The sequence below is a fragment of the Chamaea fasciata genome, unplaced genomic scaffold (assembly GCF_029207755.1).
Source record: "Chamaea fasciata isolate MVZ Bird 193981 ecotype frontalis unplaced genomic scaffold, bChaFas1.0.hap1 SCAF_1, whole genome shotgun sequence".
NCBI classification, from domain to species: Eukaryota; Metazoa; Chordata; class Aves; order Passeriformes; family Sylviidae; genus Chamaea; species Chamaea fasciata.
Genome location: NW_027094086.1, coordinates 135,898,338 through 135,912,208, shown reverse-complemented (window position 1 = coordinate 135,912,208; position 13,871 = coordinate 135,898,338). Strand labels below are relative to the sequence as shown.

Below are 13,871 nucleotides of genomic sequence, written 5' to 3'. Positions count from 1 at the left end.
GGAGTTATCAGAAGCTTAAAACATTACCATGCCATTGTGCACACCCCCCCCCCCCCCCGCACTTGAACTAGGATTTATAAATATTTATCCACAATAATTGTAACATAATCCCTCCACTGCATTCAGTGATGGAACACCGTGTCCAGCTTTGAAAATCCCATTTCAGAGGATGATGTGAGTTAACCTGAAAATTAAAGGAAGTTCGATCCATCACTTAATTAGCAGACAAGAATAACAACAGATAGAGATAGGAGTTATATTTCAGCCTAGAAGGACACTACAGTCCATCCACCAAAAAAGAAAAGATACACCAGCTTATCAAGTACATGTTAAATACATGAGCATTGCTATTTCTTTTCAGCATATTTCAGTGAGATTCTTTCCGCTTTCAGTCAAAAACCTCTCAACTGTAGAACAACTCCTGTCTTGACATCATACAAATAAACTAACACAGAACTCACAAGTAATTTTTTAACCTACTAGAATATCCACAACATTAAATATTTGGATAAAACTGAAAGTTATGCTTTAAATACAAAACACTTGCTCTTATTTTGATAAAAGGGTACACTAAAAAATTATACATCCTATATTAATTGGGTCAATTTCGGATAGAAGAAAACCCCGTTTCACAGAAACAGCCAGGCTTGAGGGGATTTTGACAGTAGGACTAATATTTCTGAGCCTTCTCATTCAAATTTTGCTTAATTACTCCAGATTTGCATGGTACTGTTTGACTGACATTCACTGAAATCTCTAATACTGAAGTAGTACGGTTTCAATTCAGCCATGTCACTTAGATGACATTCTTACACTGCTAAAAATTTTGTATATACATGAAAAGTTATGTGCTCTGTATAAAACATATACCTACATCCTAAAGATGTGAAAGTGATATTGATATGTTGCTTTATGGAGCAAGAATCCAATGAGGAACATTTAAATATCTACAATCTGTGCCATCTATTCATTCCCTTAATTTAATCTAAACTTGAAAACCTCTGACAGATTTCAGAAAGACATAATTTAAGGGAAAATGAACATTCAAAAATTATACTTAATTTCCCCCAAAATTGTAACCTCTCCAAAAATCCCTCATCTATATGATTTAAGCTTTTTTAGAGCTGTGGAGAGAATTGGTGAAGTTTTTGCTCATCCCTCATGCCCTTATAGTAAAACAAACAGAAGATCCTGAGCTTCCCAAGGGGATATACAGAGCTCTCCTCCTTTTCCTGCCAGGTCCCAGAGGAAGAACTTTTAAAGTGAATATACTTTCTGCAATTGAAAAATAGCTCTGTAAGTAAGGCAACTACGGTAACTTGGTTTCCAAAACAGTTTTTTCTTTTATTATTTTTATTTGGGATTGACTACTGACTTGGTAAACTGAATTATACTTAGGCTGCAGTATACATTCAATTTCAAAACATTTCCATCAGAATTCATGCAATCTCCTCCACAGTCTGAATTATCTCTTCTAGTGAATTATGGGAGCTGTGAGCTCCAACCCAAGCTTGTCCCTTGGGTTTGGCTTTTATGAGGTGTCACCCACACATGAACTCTCTGATGTGCAGGAGTTGAGCACACACTGCAGCTCTTCCCTGAACACAGTATCAATCAGGTCTCCCTTCTCTACCCAGCCAGCAATTTTCCACAGTATTATAGAAAAATATAGACATGTATTATTTGACAGGTATGGAACAGAGTATCCCATACAGCTCAGTGTATACAGTATATCATAGAAATGCAGTATTTTTGAGGCCCTTACCTCTCCATCATAATTGCACAAATTCAGATAATGGGTAAAAAGGTTACCAATGAAAGAAAGCCTGCCAGGTATTTTTGACATGACCAATTTTTGGAGGAAATCATGCTTAAAAAAATAGCTCAAGTATACTTTATGCTTGGGTCTGAGTCATGATCTCACAGCAAATAAGAACAGAGGTAAGCCAATTATTCATTACCTAAACAAATGTCCAGACCTTCAGTTTTCAATAACCATAACTCCATTTTATATGCTGCATAATCTTTACTGGAAGGAGGCATGTTCAGCTGCCCTATTCATCCTCCAGGTGAAGTCATCCTTCAGCAGCTATAGAAATAAATGTTCATGAAGGCAATTGAAGGAATGTCTACTGTTTCTTACCTGGTCTTGGTTTCTACATTGCAACTGTAAATCCCAAGAGTTATCTTAATAATGCTCTTTTCCAGCTTGATTTTTTTAATCTAGATTTATTTTGTAATCTAATGGCCCATGTTATTTCTATTTCTGATACTAATATACTAAAATGAAATAATATAGTCCTTATACGTTATCAAAGCTATGTCTCAAGCTCAAAATTTTGAGCCATTATTATATTATGTTGCAGATCTGATACTAACCCTAGTTAAACTATACACTATAGTTTTTCAGACTACTCTAAAAGACAGTAAAATTTCTGGGGTTTTTTTTGTTTGCTTATTTTGGTGGGGTTTTTTTGTTTTGCCTTTTTTTGTTTTGTTTTGTTTGTTTTTTTTGTTTAGATCACAGTAAAAAAGCTGCATTTCAAATTTAAAAAAAAATGTACTGGTAGTAAAGAAGAAAGTTAGCATTAAATTTGTGAGATAATGGACATTTGTATAGACAAGTACTATATATAAGAGATCTGCCTTCTCTGCCCTCATGAATCTAAAACAGTTGCAGAGGAAACAAAAAATACTGTAGGCTAAATACTAACATTCTTTGCTTTGCTATTCTTTTAATAATGAACTTTCTTGGATGGAAAACCCCTAGTCTTACATGTGTTCTGTATTTGTAGGTACATCCCTGTCAGGAAATGCTGTGAAATGGAAGTTCCTGACAAATAAAGTTCTTGGCCTTTAACATTCCATAGATATTACTTGAATGTCAGAGGGAATAATTTCCAAACTTTGGCCATTATTCTATATCTATTTAAAAACCATAATGTTGGAGATAATTAGTAATACACATATGGGTTAAATGGTCATTGGAGTTTGTCATAAAAACAAAATAGGGAAAATGTAATCAATTCCACTTTCCATGGTGCCATTATTGCTTGCTTCATGTGAAGAACCCATAGTTATGAACCCACTATATCCTCAAAGTCCTTTGGCCCCCTTCTAATAACTAGGGATGGAACAAACAGGTTTTGTCTAGTTTTGGATCCAACAGAATATGAGATATCAAAAGGTTTAGTCTGAAAGTATTGGCCTTGCATTCCAAACACCATGAACTGCAAAGTAAAGGGCAGAGAAGAAATCATGAAGGAAACTCTATTGGAGAAAAATAGAGTGAAAAATAAAGCAAAGTGAAGCAATGTGAAGCCAAATAATAAAGCAAATATCAAAACTCAATAAAAGGGCACAGAAAAAGGAAATTGAAAAGACAGACATTAGTATATTCTCTGCTTTTCTTGGAGGAAAGTATGGCTAAGAGAAATTCATAAACGTCTCCAATCAGTAACACATCCCAGAGGTGAAAAATCCTATTTTAATTGATTCAGTCATGAAAGTGAAAATTAAAAACAAAAGGTTTACCTATCTCCATTTTTTCTTTAAACCAGCAAATCCTTAATTGATATTCAGTTTGCAAAGAAAGTTCATCACCAGGTGGGAAACACCAAAACTCAGACTGTCTCTGCAACCCTGTTTCCCACTCCACCTGCATGTGCATTGCCTGACAGATTTTCCTTACCCACAACCCTATCCCATCGTTCATACGGCCATTGCCTTGTTCTCCTCACAAAATGAACAGGACTCATTTCAGATGCATGGAAGTAAATGATTCATCTTAGCTATTCTGGGTGTGGACTTGGGATTCACATACTGCACCCTTGTCAGGTCTTGGTCTGAAGACCAAGCAGCAAATTTTGCAGCTTGGGTCTAAGTATTCCTCATTGTAAAACAAGAATTTTATCCTACTCCCTCTTTTCTCTTTTAGCAAGATGAACCTGGCATCCAGAGAAATTATGGTCAAAGTTGTCTATTAAATTCAGATGAAGAGTAACAGGTAAGTACAAGACGACCTTCTCAAGTCCTTTGCATTAGACAGTACTTCATGCAATAAAATTGCAGCTGACACTGACTTCAGTTACTGTTATGTGGTTTCAGCTCTGCAAATCAGAACCCATGGTCTCAGATTTGCACATCCAGCCACTAAACCAAAAAACAAATCCATACAGCCAGCATTCCCCTGTGGAAGTTGAAGCAGTATGTCTGTCTCTGCCACACAGATCTCAGTGGCAGAGGTAGAGAGATCCACTCTGACCTTTAATGGCTTTACCTACAAGGATTACTTTTGTCTCTGCCTCAAGCTGCCCCCTGCTAATAGAACCCAATTTCTCAGTTAAGTACAACTCATCTTGCACAATGAAGGGCAAGAATTCTGTAGAAAACCCCCTCAACATGTAATTAAAATGAGTCATCATGCTTTACACTCCCATTAAAATTATAGCTACAATTTTGTATTTCCTGTTATGCACTGAGCTTTGCTGGATTGCTGTCTGTTAGCACCACTCATGCGTGTTATCTTATTGTTATTTAAAACTTTCAAAGAAACCAGAAATAGTGTCCTGTTGTTAATTTAAAGTTCAACAGTAGAAACTAATTCAGACAACCCAGCTTGATCTTCTCCTGTGCACAGACCAGAATTTTAAGGCATAGCGCACACACACACACAACTATGGGGTTTCACTGACGTTACGCAACAAAGAATGAAATTTTGTCAAACTCGTCTTCCATGTCAGGTTGCTTAGGACCCCACTCCCCACCTAACAGAGCCTCCTGCTCCCACTTCTCCATACCAGCCCCTTTGACCCACCTAAAAGCCAGTCCTCCTTCACCATTTTTTTCTCCTCCAAGCCCCCGTCTTCTTCCCACAGGAGCTATCTTCCTCCCCTCAGTATGCTTCCTACTTTAGCCATCTCACCCAGCCTACACCTGCTTTGTGCCACCTCTTCCACTCTTCCTCTTTACCACTTCAAGACCACATAACCACCCTTGGCTGCTGCTCATGCTCTCTTGTATTACTCAGCCTTGCCCCAGGGCCCTGCCTTGTGGCTTCTCTACCTTTCACTGTTTCTTTTGGCTTCTGCCATATCTGCTGTCCCTCCATCCCCCAGGTCTGTACCCACTTCTTACAAAACCACTTTCAATTCACTTTGGCCAATGCTTGGACTTTACTGGGGTTCAGCCAGCCAGTCCCATTTCCAGAGAAAAAAAACACACTTTGCATTTCCATCACCCTTATAGTATGCTCCCTTCAGAAGTATCAATATTTGTTCTTCAACATCTCTTACAAAAGCAACTCACAGTAACATCCTGCCTAAACTAAAACAACCATCCCAATGCAGAAAGCCAGTACTTAACAGGGTTTAACTAATACTCAAGAAGACAGTAAGTGTAAGCTATAAATACTAAAAGCACATGCCATGTTGCAGCACTACTGATATATACTAGATTTCCCTTTATAGAAATTTCACCTAAAACTCTAAGCAGTGAGTGCAATCCTTGATTTAAGTTGTAAAGCATTACATAGCCCAACAACGTTTTAATAAAGTAAGTAAAGTGATGAAGGAACTGAGAGTGCCATAAAAATCACATTCCTTAAAAGGACTTTCTGTTCTGTAAATCCCACATGATTTCCTCATCTCAATGAACCAAATAAATGAGAGAACACAAAGTGAATAAACTGCTGTTTAAAAAACTTTATCTTGGTGAAATACATACTCTTACAGAATTTTTCTATGAAGGTTTTCAAATTTTAAAAACTTGACTGGGAAACATAATTTACAATAAAATCAGTAAATATTGATTACCAGGGCATAAAGAATTGTACATGTGGGGTTTTTTGGAATAGAAGTTTTACTTTCTTGCAATACATCTCAAGATCAAAAATGAGTTTCCACATTATATCGCTAAATAAGCAAGAAGTTCTGTGAGTGAGACCAGTAATTTAAGCCCTCCCACCTCCAGCTTTTCCATTTGCTCTCTTCTGCCATTAATAAAGTGCTTCAAACCCAGTTTCCTTTGTAGAAACAAAGAGATCATCCATCTCCCTGAGTAAGACTAGGTGTCATCACTTTTCCCTTCTTTGTGAAATAATAAAAGTCATACTGAAGGAAAAAAAAATTCCTTTAAACCTTATTCAGGCGGGAATAAAAACTGTGACCTTGGATGCCGTGTGTGTGAACTGAAAGTACAGTTTCAAGTTACAAAGGTCTATAATCTACACTTTTTTTTCCTATGGATTTAGGATGGAGGGACAGCAATTTCTATTCTGTACTGAAGGGATTCTACTTCTTGTTCATATTTAAATAGAAACGCTATGAAGAGTACAGTTAGAATACTACTACTTTTGTTTCCTGATAGAATGGCAATTTACTCTCATTTTACTCTATGCAGATTAAATGGCTACTTTTAAATGCAGTTCTAAAGAGTACTGTCACAAAAACTAAGTTAAAAAGAGGCAGTGCTCCTGCAGCCCATTGCTCAACAGATCAGTGAAAGTAGATCGTAATCTTATATTATCCTCCACATTTGTTTGCATTCTGAAAGCATATAAGCCTTTCCAAATACACTTGATCTGTTTCGTTTTTATACAAGAAATAGTTGCAGCTGCCTTGTTAGGACCCACAAAGAAGAGTTTTACTTGCAGGGTTGAAAGATTCTATGCCTGCACTGATGTCTATTTTCTCTCCATTTTTCTCTATGTAATCTTTCTCACACTTGCTAATAATTTCAAACCATTATTTCAAATGAAGTTTTACAATACAGTGACACATTTAGACTGTAAAAGATTGTGATTTACCACTTTGACAGCTCAACATTTTTAGCTTGTATACAGCACCCAGCCAAAACTGAACAACAAAAATGTTTTGAGCCCTTTTATTTTCAAAACAAATCCTTTATGTACGAGAATCTGTTGTTTAGAAACAATATACACACACAGATACACACATATACCCCCTATTATACAGTAATTGATGTTTGGGGTTTATTAAAAGCACAATGATTGCAAATGCATTTGATTATTCTTTTGCAGCATGAAATAACCAGTTACCTTTCAGGAAAGGAGCCCTCCGTGGCACAAGCCTTTCTGTGATTTCCACCTGCTCTTGCTGATGCTGTTTAACCAGGTTTCCTTCGCTGCCAGCTCTCAAAATCTTTTCACCTAGCCTAATTTTTCGTGATCGGCTGTTAAAATCTTCTTTCCTAGACAAAGGCGATTTAGGAGCTGTATTAGCTGACACAGGTCGAGCCAAGCGAGATGGTTTGGACATCCTGCCTGTGCAGGAATGTACCTGCTCCAAAAGCAATTTCTAAAAAAAAAAAAATCCTTCGCAGCTCACTTTCCAGCACAGAGGCTGGGGAGTTTGTGTGTGCAGCGCAGCTGGATGTGAAGTGCTGTGCTGCCAGCCTGATCAGTTTTAAACACCAAGCGTTGGGTGGTCACGCAGTTTCCCAGACCTGTGGAATGCAAATGTGTGCTGGGGTAAAACAGATGACTGTCCCAGTGCTGAGTCCCAACCACGCTGTGGGGAGCACAAGCTCTTCCAGGGACTATCTGGAGCTCCTGGTGTGCATTGACGAGCAGCACTCTGGCATGAGGGGAATGCTCCACCTCCGCAGGTACAGCGCGAAAAACCATCCAGGCGCGGGGTTACCTCTGCATGTGGGACCCTCCCGCATTCCTCTCCCAACCCCTCTCTCTCAAACAAACACTTTCTTGTTTCAGCAGATTGCCTCACAGTGTGCCAAAACCACACTGCTTCAGTGCTATACGGTAAATGCCTGATGTCAAGAACATATTTACCTTTGAGTTAAGCACAGCGCAAGCTCAAATTGGATTAAATGATGCATATTCTCCTAGCACTGTATTATCTAACTCACCACAAGAAAGGAAGGATTGACAGCAAAAAGCATCTCTCTTTGAAAAATGTCCCAGATCCCTTATTATTAACTGGCTTTGTTTAGGAAGCAACACTCCACAGAATATTGCCCATTATACTTTCCTATTTCAATGGTACACATATATCTAGAAAACTCCTGGCTTCTTGCACACTACAGATAATCATGTTCTTTACTGATTCTCTAAAGAAAAAATTCCTGACCTCAGGCTACATTATTTCAAACCTCAGTTCCTGGGTGCTCTTCTTTGAAAATGCCCAGGCAAATCCTGCCTAACTTTCTCTGCCAGCTCTGTGCTTGTGAATGTTGCCAAGACAAAGAGCATTTGGACACATGAAAAGAAAATTCCATTCACCATAATTTTGGAAGCAACTTCTAAAGAAAAACAACACAGTGCAAACAAAAGAAAACATCACAGCTTACAGTTACAGTAAAATCTTCATGCTGAATTTTAAAATGTATTTCTCAATATCCCAGGCAACCAGTATGCTGCATCTCTAATAGAATATGAGGGTCCATTTTATTACAAAACTAGAAGTAAATCAATATTACACAAGCTAAAGTACTAATAGATATTTAGGAGAAATGCTTAATAAGCAAAAAGTAAGCAAAACGTGACTAAATTATTACAGCCATTTCTCATTTTCTGAGATGGCAATTGTGCAATGCAGTAAAATTTTTCTGCAAGTTGTTTCCATATTTTTTTTCCAAGAATCCTACATTAAATAGGTAACCGTTTATGCCTTCTCTATAAAGCATGGTGTCTATTGCTTTGTTGCCCAATCAAGAATGGGCCAGATTAAGTGTAATACAGCAAGCTTTGCCATGATATTATTCTGCATATCATATTATCAACACAGAAGCAAGTCTGAGCGGGAAGATTTCTCCTCACAAGGAGGGACCTGAGGGGCATGAGAGTAACTGGGCTCATTAGCAGTGCTCAGGCACAGCAGGTCTTGCAGAAGACAATGAAGTACAGAAACGGGTGAAACAGGATGATGAATGGAGAGTTAATGGAGAATGAGGTAAAGAATGAGTGAAGAAGGAAGAGAAAATGTGAAACCCAGTATGTATGTGACAGTTCAGTTGTACTGAGCCTAAGAAGCACTGTCATTCCCTCTCAAGATCTTGGACTATTTGACCAACTGTAATTTTTAATATCTTCCATTATGATTTCTGACTGTGTAAGCAGACACAAATGCTGTATGCTTAAGAAGTGTTTTTAAGCCGTGACAATAATGCTTCTGACACTAAAAAGACATATTTTAATTCTGCTAAACACAGAGCAATTGCAAAATAAAATCCAGTCCTGAGTGACAACAAAAATTGCATTTCAGTTTTTGAATCACTACTGCTAAAGCAAAATCCAGTCAAGACTGCTGTACGTTACACATTCACCCAAACTAAGCATATCTTATCGCAGGTTGCTCATGGACAGAATGGCCTCATCTGTGAAGGAGAATCTAAATAGATGGTCGTGTTATTTGTAACTTAAAGTAATTTCTATGCTAAGCGAGGACATCGTGAATTCAAGATTTTCCTAAGGCTCTCTCTAGCAGTGTAGCAAAAAAGGTGAAGAAAGGGAGATCTATCCATCAGCTTTTGATAAGAAAGGCCCTAAGTTGTCCATTTGGATGCTAAGGTGACACTTCTGCACTGAAAGAGAGTAGCAACATCCTGGTTTTGACAAGAAAGAAGTTCTTTTTCTCACAGCAGAGACACAGGCCTGCAGAAACGGGTTAAGTCAAAGATGTTCCACAAACACGGGAAATTCCCGGGATACTCCAGTCAAAGATGTCCATTTTCAGTAATATCTTGGTGTCTGATGGCACTGTGTCATGTGAGGAGAGGCTGAGAGACCTTTGCCTGCTCAGTCTGGAGGAGGCATCTTATCCATGAGCATGAACATCTGATGTGGGGATAAAAGGGAGTGGAGCTGGGCACTTCTCAGTGGTGCCCAGCAATGAGACAAGAGACAATGAAGGCAAACTGAACCACAGGGGGAGAAAAAGAACTTAAGGCTTTTTATAAAGTGAAGGTGGTCAGACACTGGCACAAGTTGAACAGGGAGGGCATGAAGTCTTCATCTTTGGAGATAAGCAACACCCAATCAGGCACAGCCCTGACCTGCCTGGTCTGGCAGAGTCTGCCTGAGCTGGGGGTTGGACTAGGCAATCTCCAAAAATGCCTTCCCACCCCTCAAAGTTTTGTCATTCTGTATTATCAAACTTATTCAGAGGCTATTTATAATCTGGAACCTTAAATATCTTTAAATCGGTCCAACAGTAAAACTTTTCTCCAAAGTCCCAGCAAAATATCCCATGCCTGACTGCCATTTCTGTGAGGATTTGATTCCTTTCTGGTCATTCATCCCTTTTAGCTTCCTGCAGTCTAGGGCATGGTTTTCCCCAAAAGATGTCCTCTTTGTTTGTTTGTTTGTTTTAAAGGCTCTGAGATGTGAAGATGACGATTCCAGCTATGAGCATCAAACCCTTAAAAAAAACAACAAACCAAAACAAACCAAAAAACAAAAACACCAAAAAAACCTCCACTCTAAAATCCCCCAAAACCCTGAAATAAACCATTCCAGAACAGAAGCTGAGGTTGCTTAGCTGACTGTGTTCCAGGCTGGATGTAGACACAGTAAATTTGTGGGCTGGACACTCTGGGCTGGAAGAGCATGGGAGTGCAGCCCAGGGTTACTGCCAGCTCCCCATCACCCACCTGCACAGGTCCTCTTCCCCCAGCCCAGCTGCCCTGGAGGCCTGAGCTGCTCCCAGCTGTGGGGCAGGTCCCTTCCTGCCAATCCCTCCTTCTTCACCACAGGTTCTTATTGAAGTTCCCCAGAGAGAAAGTCTTTCATCAGCTCTCAGGCTTTTTTAAACCCCAAGCTACTCTTTTGAACTAAAAAAAAAAACCCAAAACAAACCCACAAAACCAAAATAAACAAATAAATCCAAACAAAAAGTTCAAAACAAACCCGGCCCCTTTTCGCTTAGATTTCAGATAGCCAACTTCATCTAGGTAGAAACATCATATTGATGTAACATACCGTTAAGCAAAAAGCAGTTCAGTTTGTCAGGTTTTCATAAAGTGCTGTAGGAAGTTTTCTAGTGCTTTGGATCAATGAATAAACTCTGTCACAGCCTCACACAGCAGAAATTAATATTAAGGGACCAACAGTGCAGTCATTGCTTTTGAATAATCATGTATAGGTAAACAAGTAATATTTTTAGAAAACCATACACTTGCATACACTGTTTAAAACATTGTCCTTTTGGTTTCAAAACTAACCTCTCCTCTTGCCTGCCTAGAAAATAAATTACTGCTGAAATATGACAACAAGAATTTTTTAAGGGTTATCTAACAGAAGGCATTTTTACCATGGCATATTAGATAGGTTATGATACTGCTATTAACTTAAGAAATGTTTGTGCCCTCTGGAATAAAAGAAACGTGACTATAGATGTTATTAATCCAAACAAAGCATTTGCAAAGCTTGAAGTTTCCTTTTTTGGCCAACCATGGAATTCTAGTTTACATTTGCACGTAAAGAGCTGGAGAGAGGAGAGGAACCCTTGCATGTGAACCAGGAAAAATTGGGAGTTGATGCTGTACAGTTCAGGATGTGGTGTTTTCTCAGCCTACCAAATCCTCCCCCAAATTTCGGCCTGCAAGTATCTAAAGACAGAAAGATATGTATACAGAAATATTTCAACTTCAGCAGACTCTTTCTAAACTATTGACAGGCAACAACTGCTACACCAGTAAATGGAAGTTGCAGGTGCAGACGTTAAAACTGCAAATTAATGAAGTCTTCTCTTTACAAAATTACGCAAGTAACCAGATGGCATAACATTTTCAGCATGAAATGAGAAATAAATGTATTGGCATAACATTAGAACAAGATCAGTGATGAAAACAATTTCAGATGCAAGTCACAGATAGGTATGTAATGTAATAATAACAAAAAAAAAAGCTTGGTGCTTCAGAAAGCTACATTTTCTAGTAACTGAAGCATGCAAAATTAGTGACAAGTTAATTTTGCAGATGTTAAGGCTTTCTTAGAACTATGTACCAGTGCTTTATTTCCCCATATATGATTTCTGAAATAGGTGCATAATATAGAAGATGCTTCACATTCAATATATTGAGACCCATTTTAAAATATCTCACAACGACCTAAAGACATCCTTGCTAGGAAAAGAAACCATGCAAAAGGAACCTAGTCATTCATTCAAAGACAAGTGAAACCTTCCAAAAGAAAGTAAACTGTAATTATGGCAACTCCTGTTACTCTTGAATATGGTCTTCAAAAGGGAAGTCTGTTAAGGGTCCAGCTCTAATATAATAGCTGCCTAGAAGATGGTATAATTAAAGCAGAGGTGTCATTTATGTCAGAAAATTCTGTTCCAGAGATTTACTACTCAGCCATAAAAATTTAATCTCAGTTAAAAGTCTTTAAAAAAAAAAAAGTCAGAAAAAAACCCCTTCAGGTCTACTGCATTTCCTTTTATTCAAAATTTAGAAAATTAAACCATAGCAAAAACTTTCTTAAAGATAAAAGCATTTACAGCTGTAGAATCTAAATACTTAATTCTGCCACAAACCCAGAAATACCATCAGTAAGGACAAAATTAATTTTCTTTATTATTTTATCACTTCTATGTCTTATATTTTGCTTTGGTTCCAAGACCTTCAAAGTCCTGATTTGCCTGAGTATACAGGTCTGTGGCTAACTATTAAAGTGTTTGTAAAGATTGAACTATATGAAGGTTATGGTTCTTCTAAACCATTAAAGGTACACCACGACTGTCCCTCACCTGGTGTTGTCCTCAGGATGCCTTTTGACAACTGCACTTGGTTCCCGTCCCCACCAGAAGGGTTACAGGAGCCCAGGCACACTCAGACACAGGGAACTGCATAAACCAAAGAGTACACCATCCGAAGAACAAAGCAAGGGGGCAAGCGTGTGAAAACACAGCCTTTCATGTTTGAAAGGTTTGCCAAGATTGTTGCTAAGATTTCCAATTGATGGCAACTGTGATGGCAGGCCTGGGGACTTGATCCTGATGAGATGAGTTAATCACTAAGTAATACGAGACAAAACAATCAACTGTGAACAGCTGCCCATGCAACTCATAACAAATACTTTTTTTTTTTCAGAATGCTACCTTTTTCTATGTATCACCCACTCACAAAAGAATACAAAATTCAAATATTTATACCATATTTAAATTATTGCTGAACTCTAGCAAAGTGTTCTGTGATTTGGCTGCTCTTGGTGGTATACTACTTGGCTGTAATAACTAAAGATGCCAAAATCTTTACAATCTTGGTTCAAAGCTTTTTCGCTTGTTCTGCTCTTTTAATGAAATCAAATAAGAACATAGGCTCAATATGTTCTTAAAGAAAGACCTGTTAGCTATAAATCACAGCAGATCATCACTATTCTTCCTTCATTTTTAAGTAACATGTGAACACTGCTTTCCGCATGAGTGGAAAGTGAATGCACCTGAGATTCTTGAAGCATTTTAAAATGTGCACAAAATTATCTTTTGCCAAATTTATAGCATTAGCAGTTTTTGGATGAAAGAGGAAAGTGTCCAAATTTCAAAGTCTCTTCTGAAATATGCAAGTGAAACTATGACTGGCTTAGTCTTTATTGCCACTATAAATAGGGGAGGGAGAGAAACAATTTGTAACACTACACTGACACTTTACTCTGAAGAAAATGTTAGTTTCAAATGTTAGGTACTAATTTGTTTTAGCATAACAGCAACCTTCTCTAGCTTTTGGAATCATCATTTTCAAATGACCACCTCTTAATAAAAGAATAACCTTTAGAAGAGCTCTCACACATCAAAAATACAACACAGAGAGCTTAAAGCTTTACAAAAGATAAAATATGCCTTACAGAAAATAAGCCCCTTATGATGGTTTGAATGAACTCTTGGAATGAAGAG

At 38.0% G+C, this 13,871-nt stretch overlaps 1 protein-coding gene across 2 annotated transcripts in view; it reads right to left on the bottom strand.

Moving 5' to 3' along the window:
- KIAA1217 (KIAA1217 ortholog) overlaps window positions 1-13,871 on the bottom strand; it is a 345,995-nt gene that overhangs the window by 221,038 nt on the left and 111,086 nt on the right. The window contains exon 1 of one of the 2 annotated variants that reach the window (XM_066199083.1): window positions 12,729-12,787. The exons of the other annotated variant lie outside the window; for it this stretch is intronic. The gene's annotated coding sequence lies outside the window, so the exon portion shown is untranslated. Of the gene's footprint in view, window positions 1-12,728; window positions 12,788-13,871 lie in introns of those variants that run through there. 2 annotated transcript variants of the gene reach the window in all.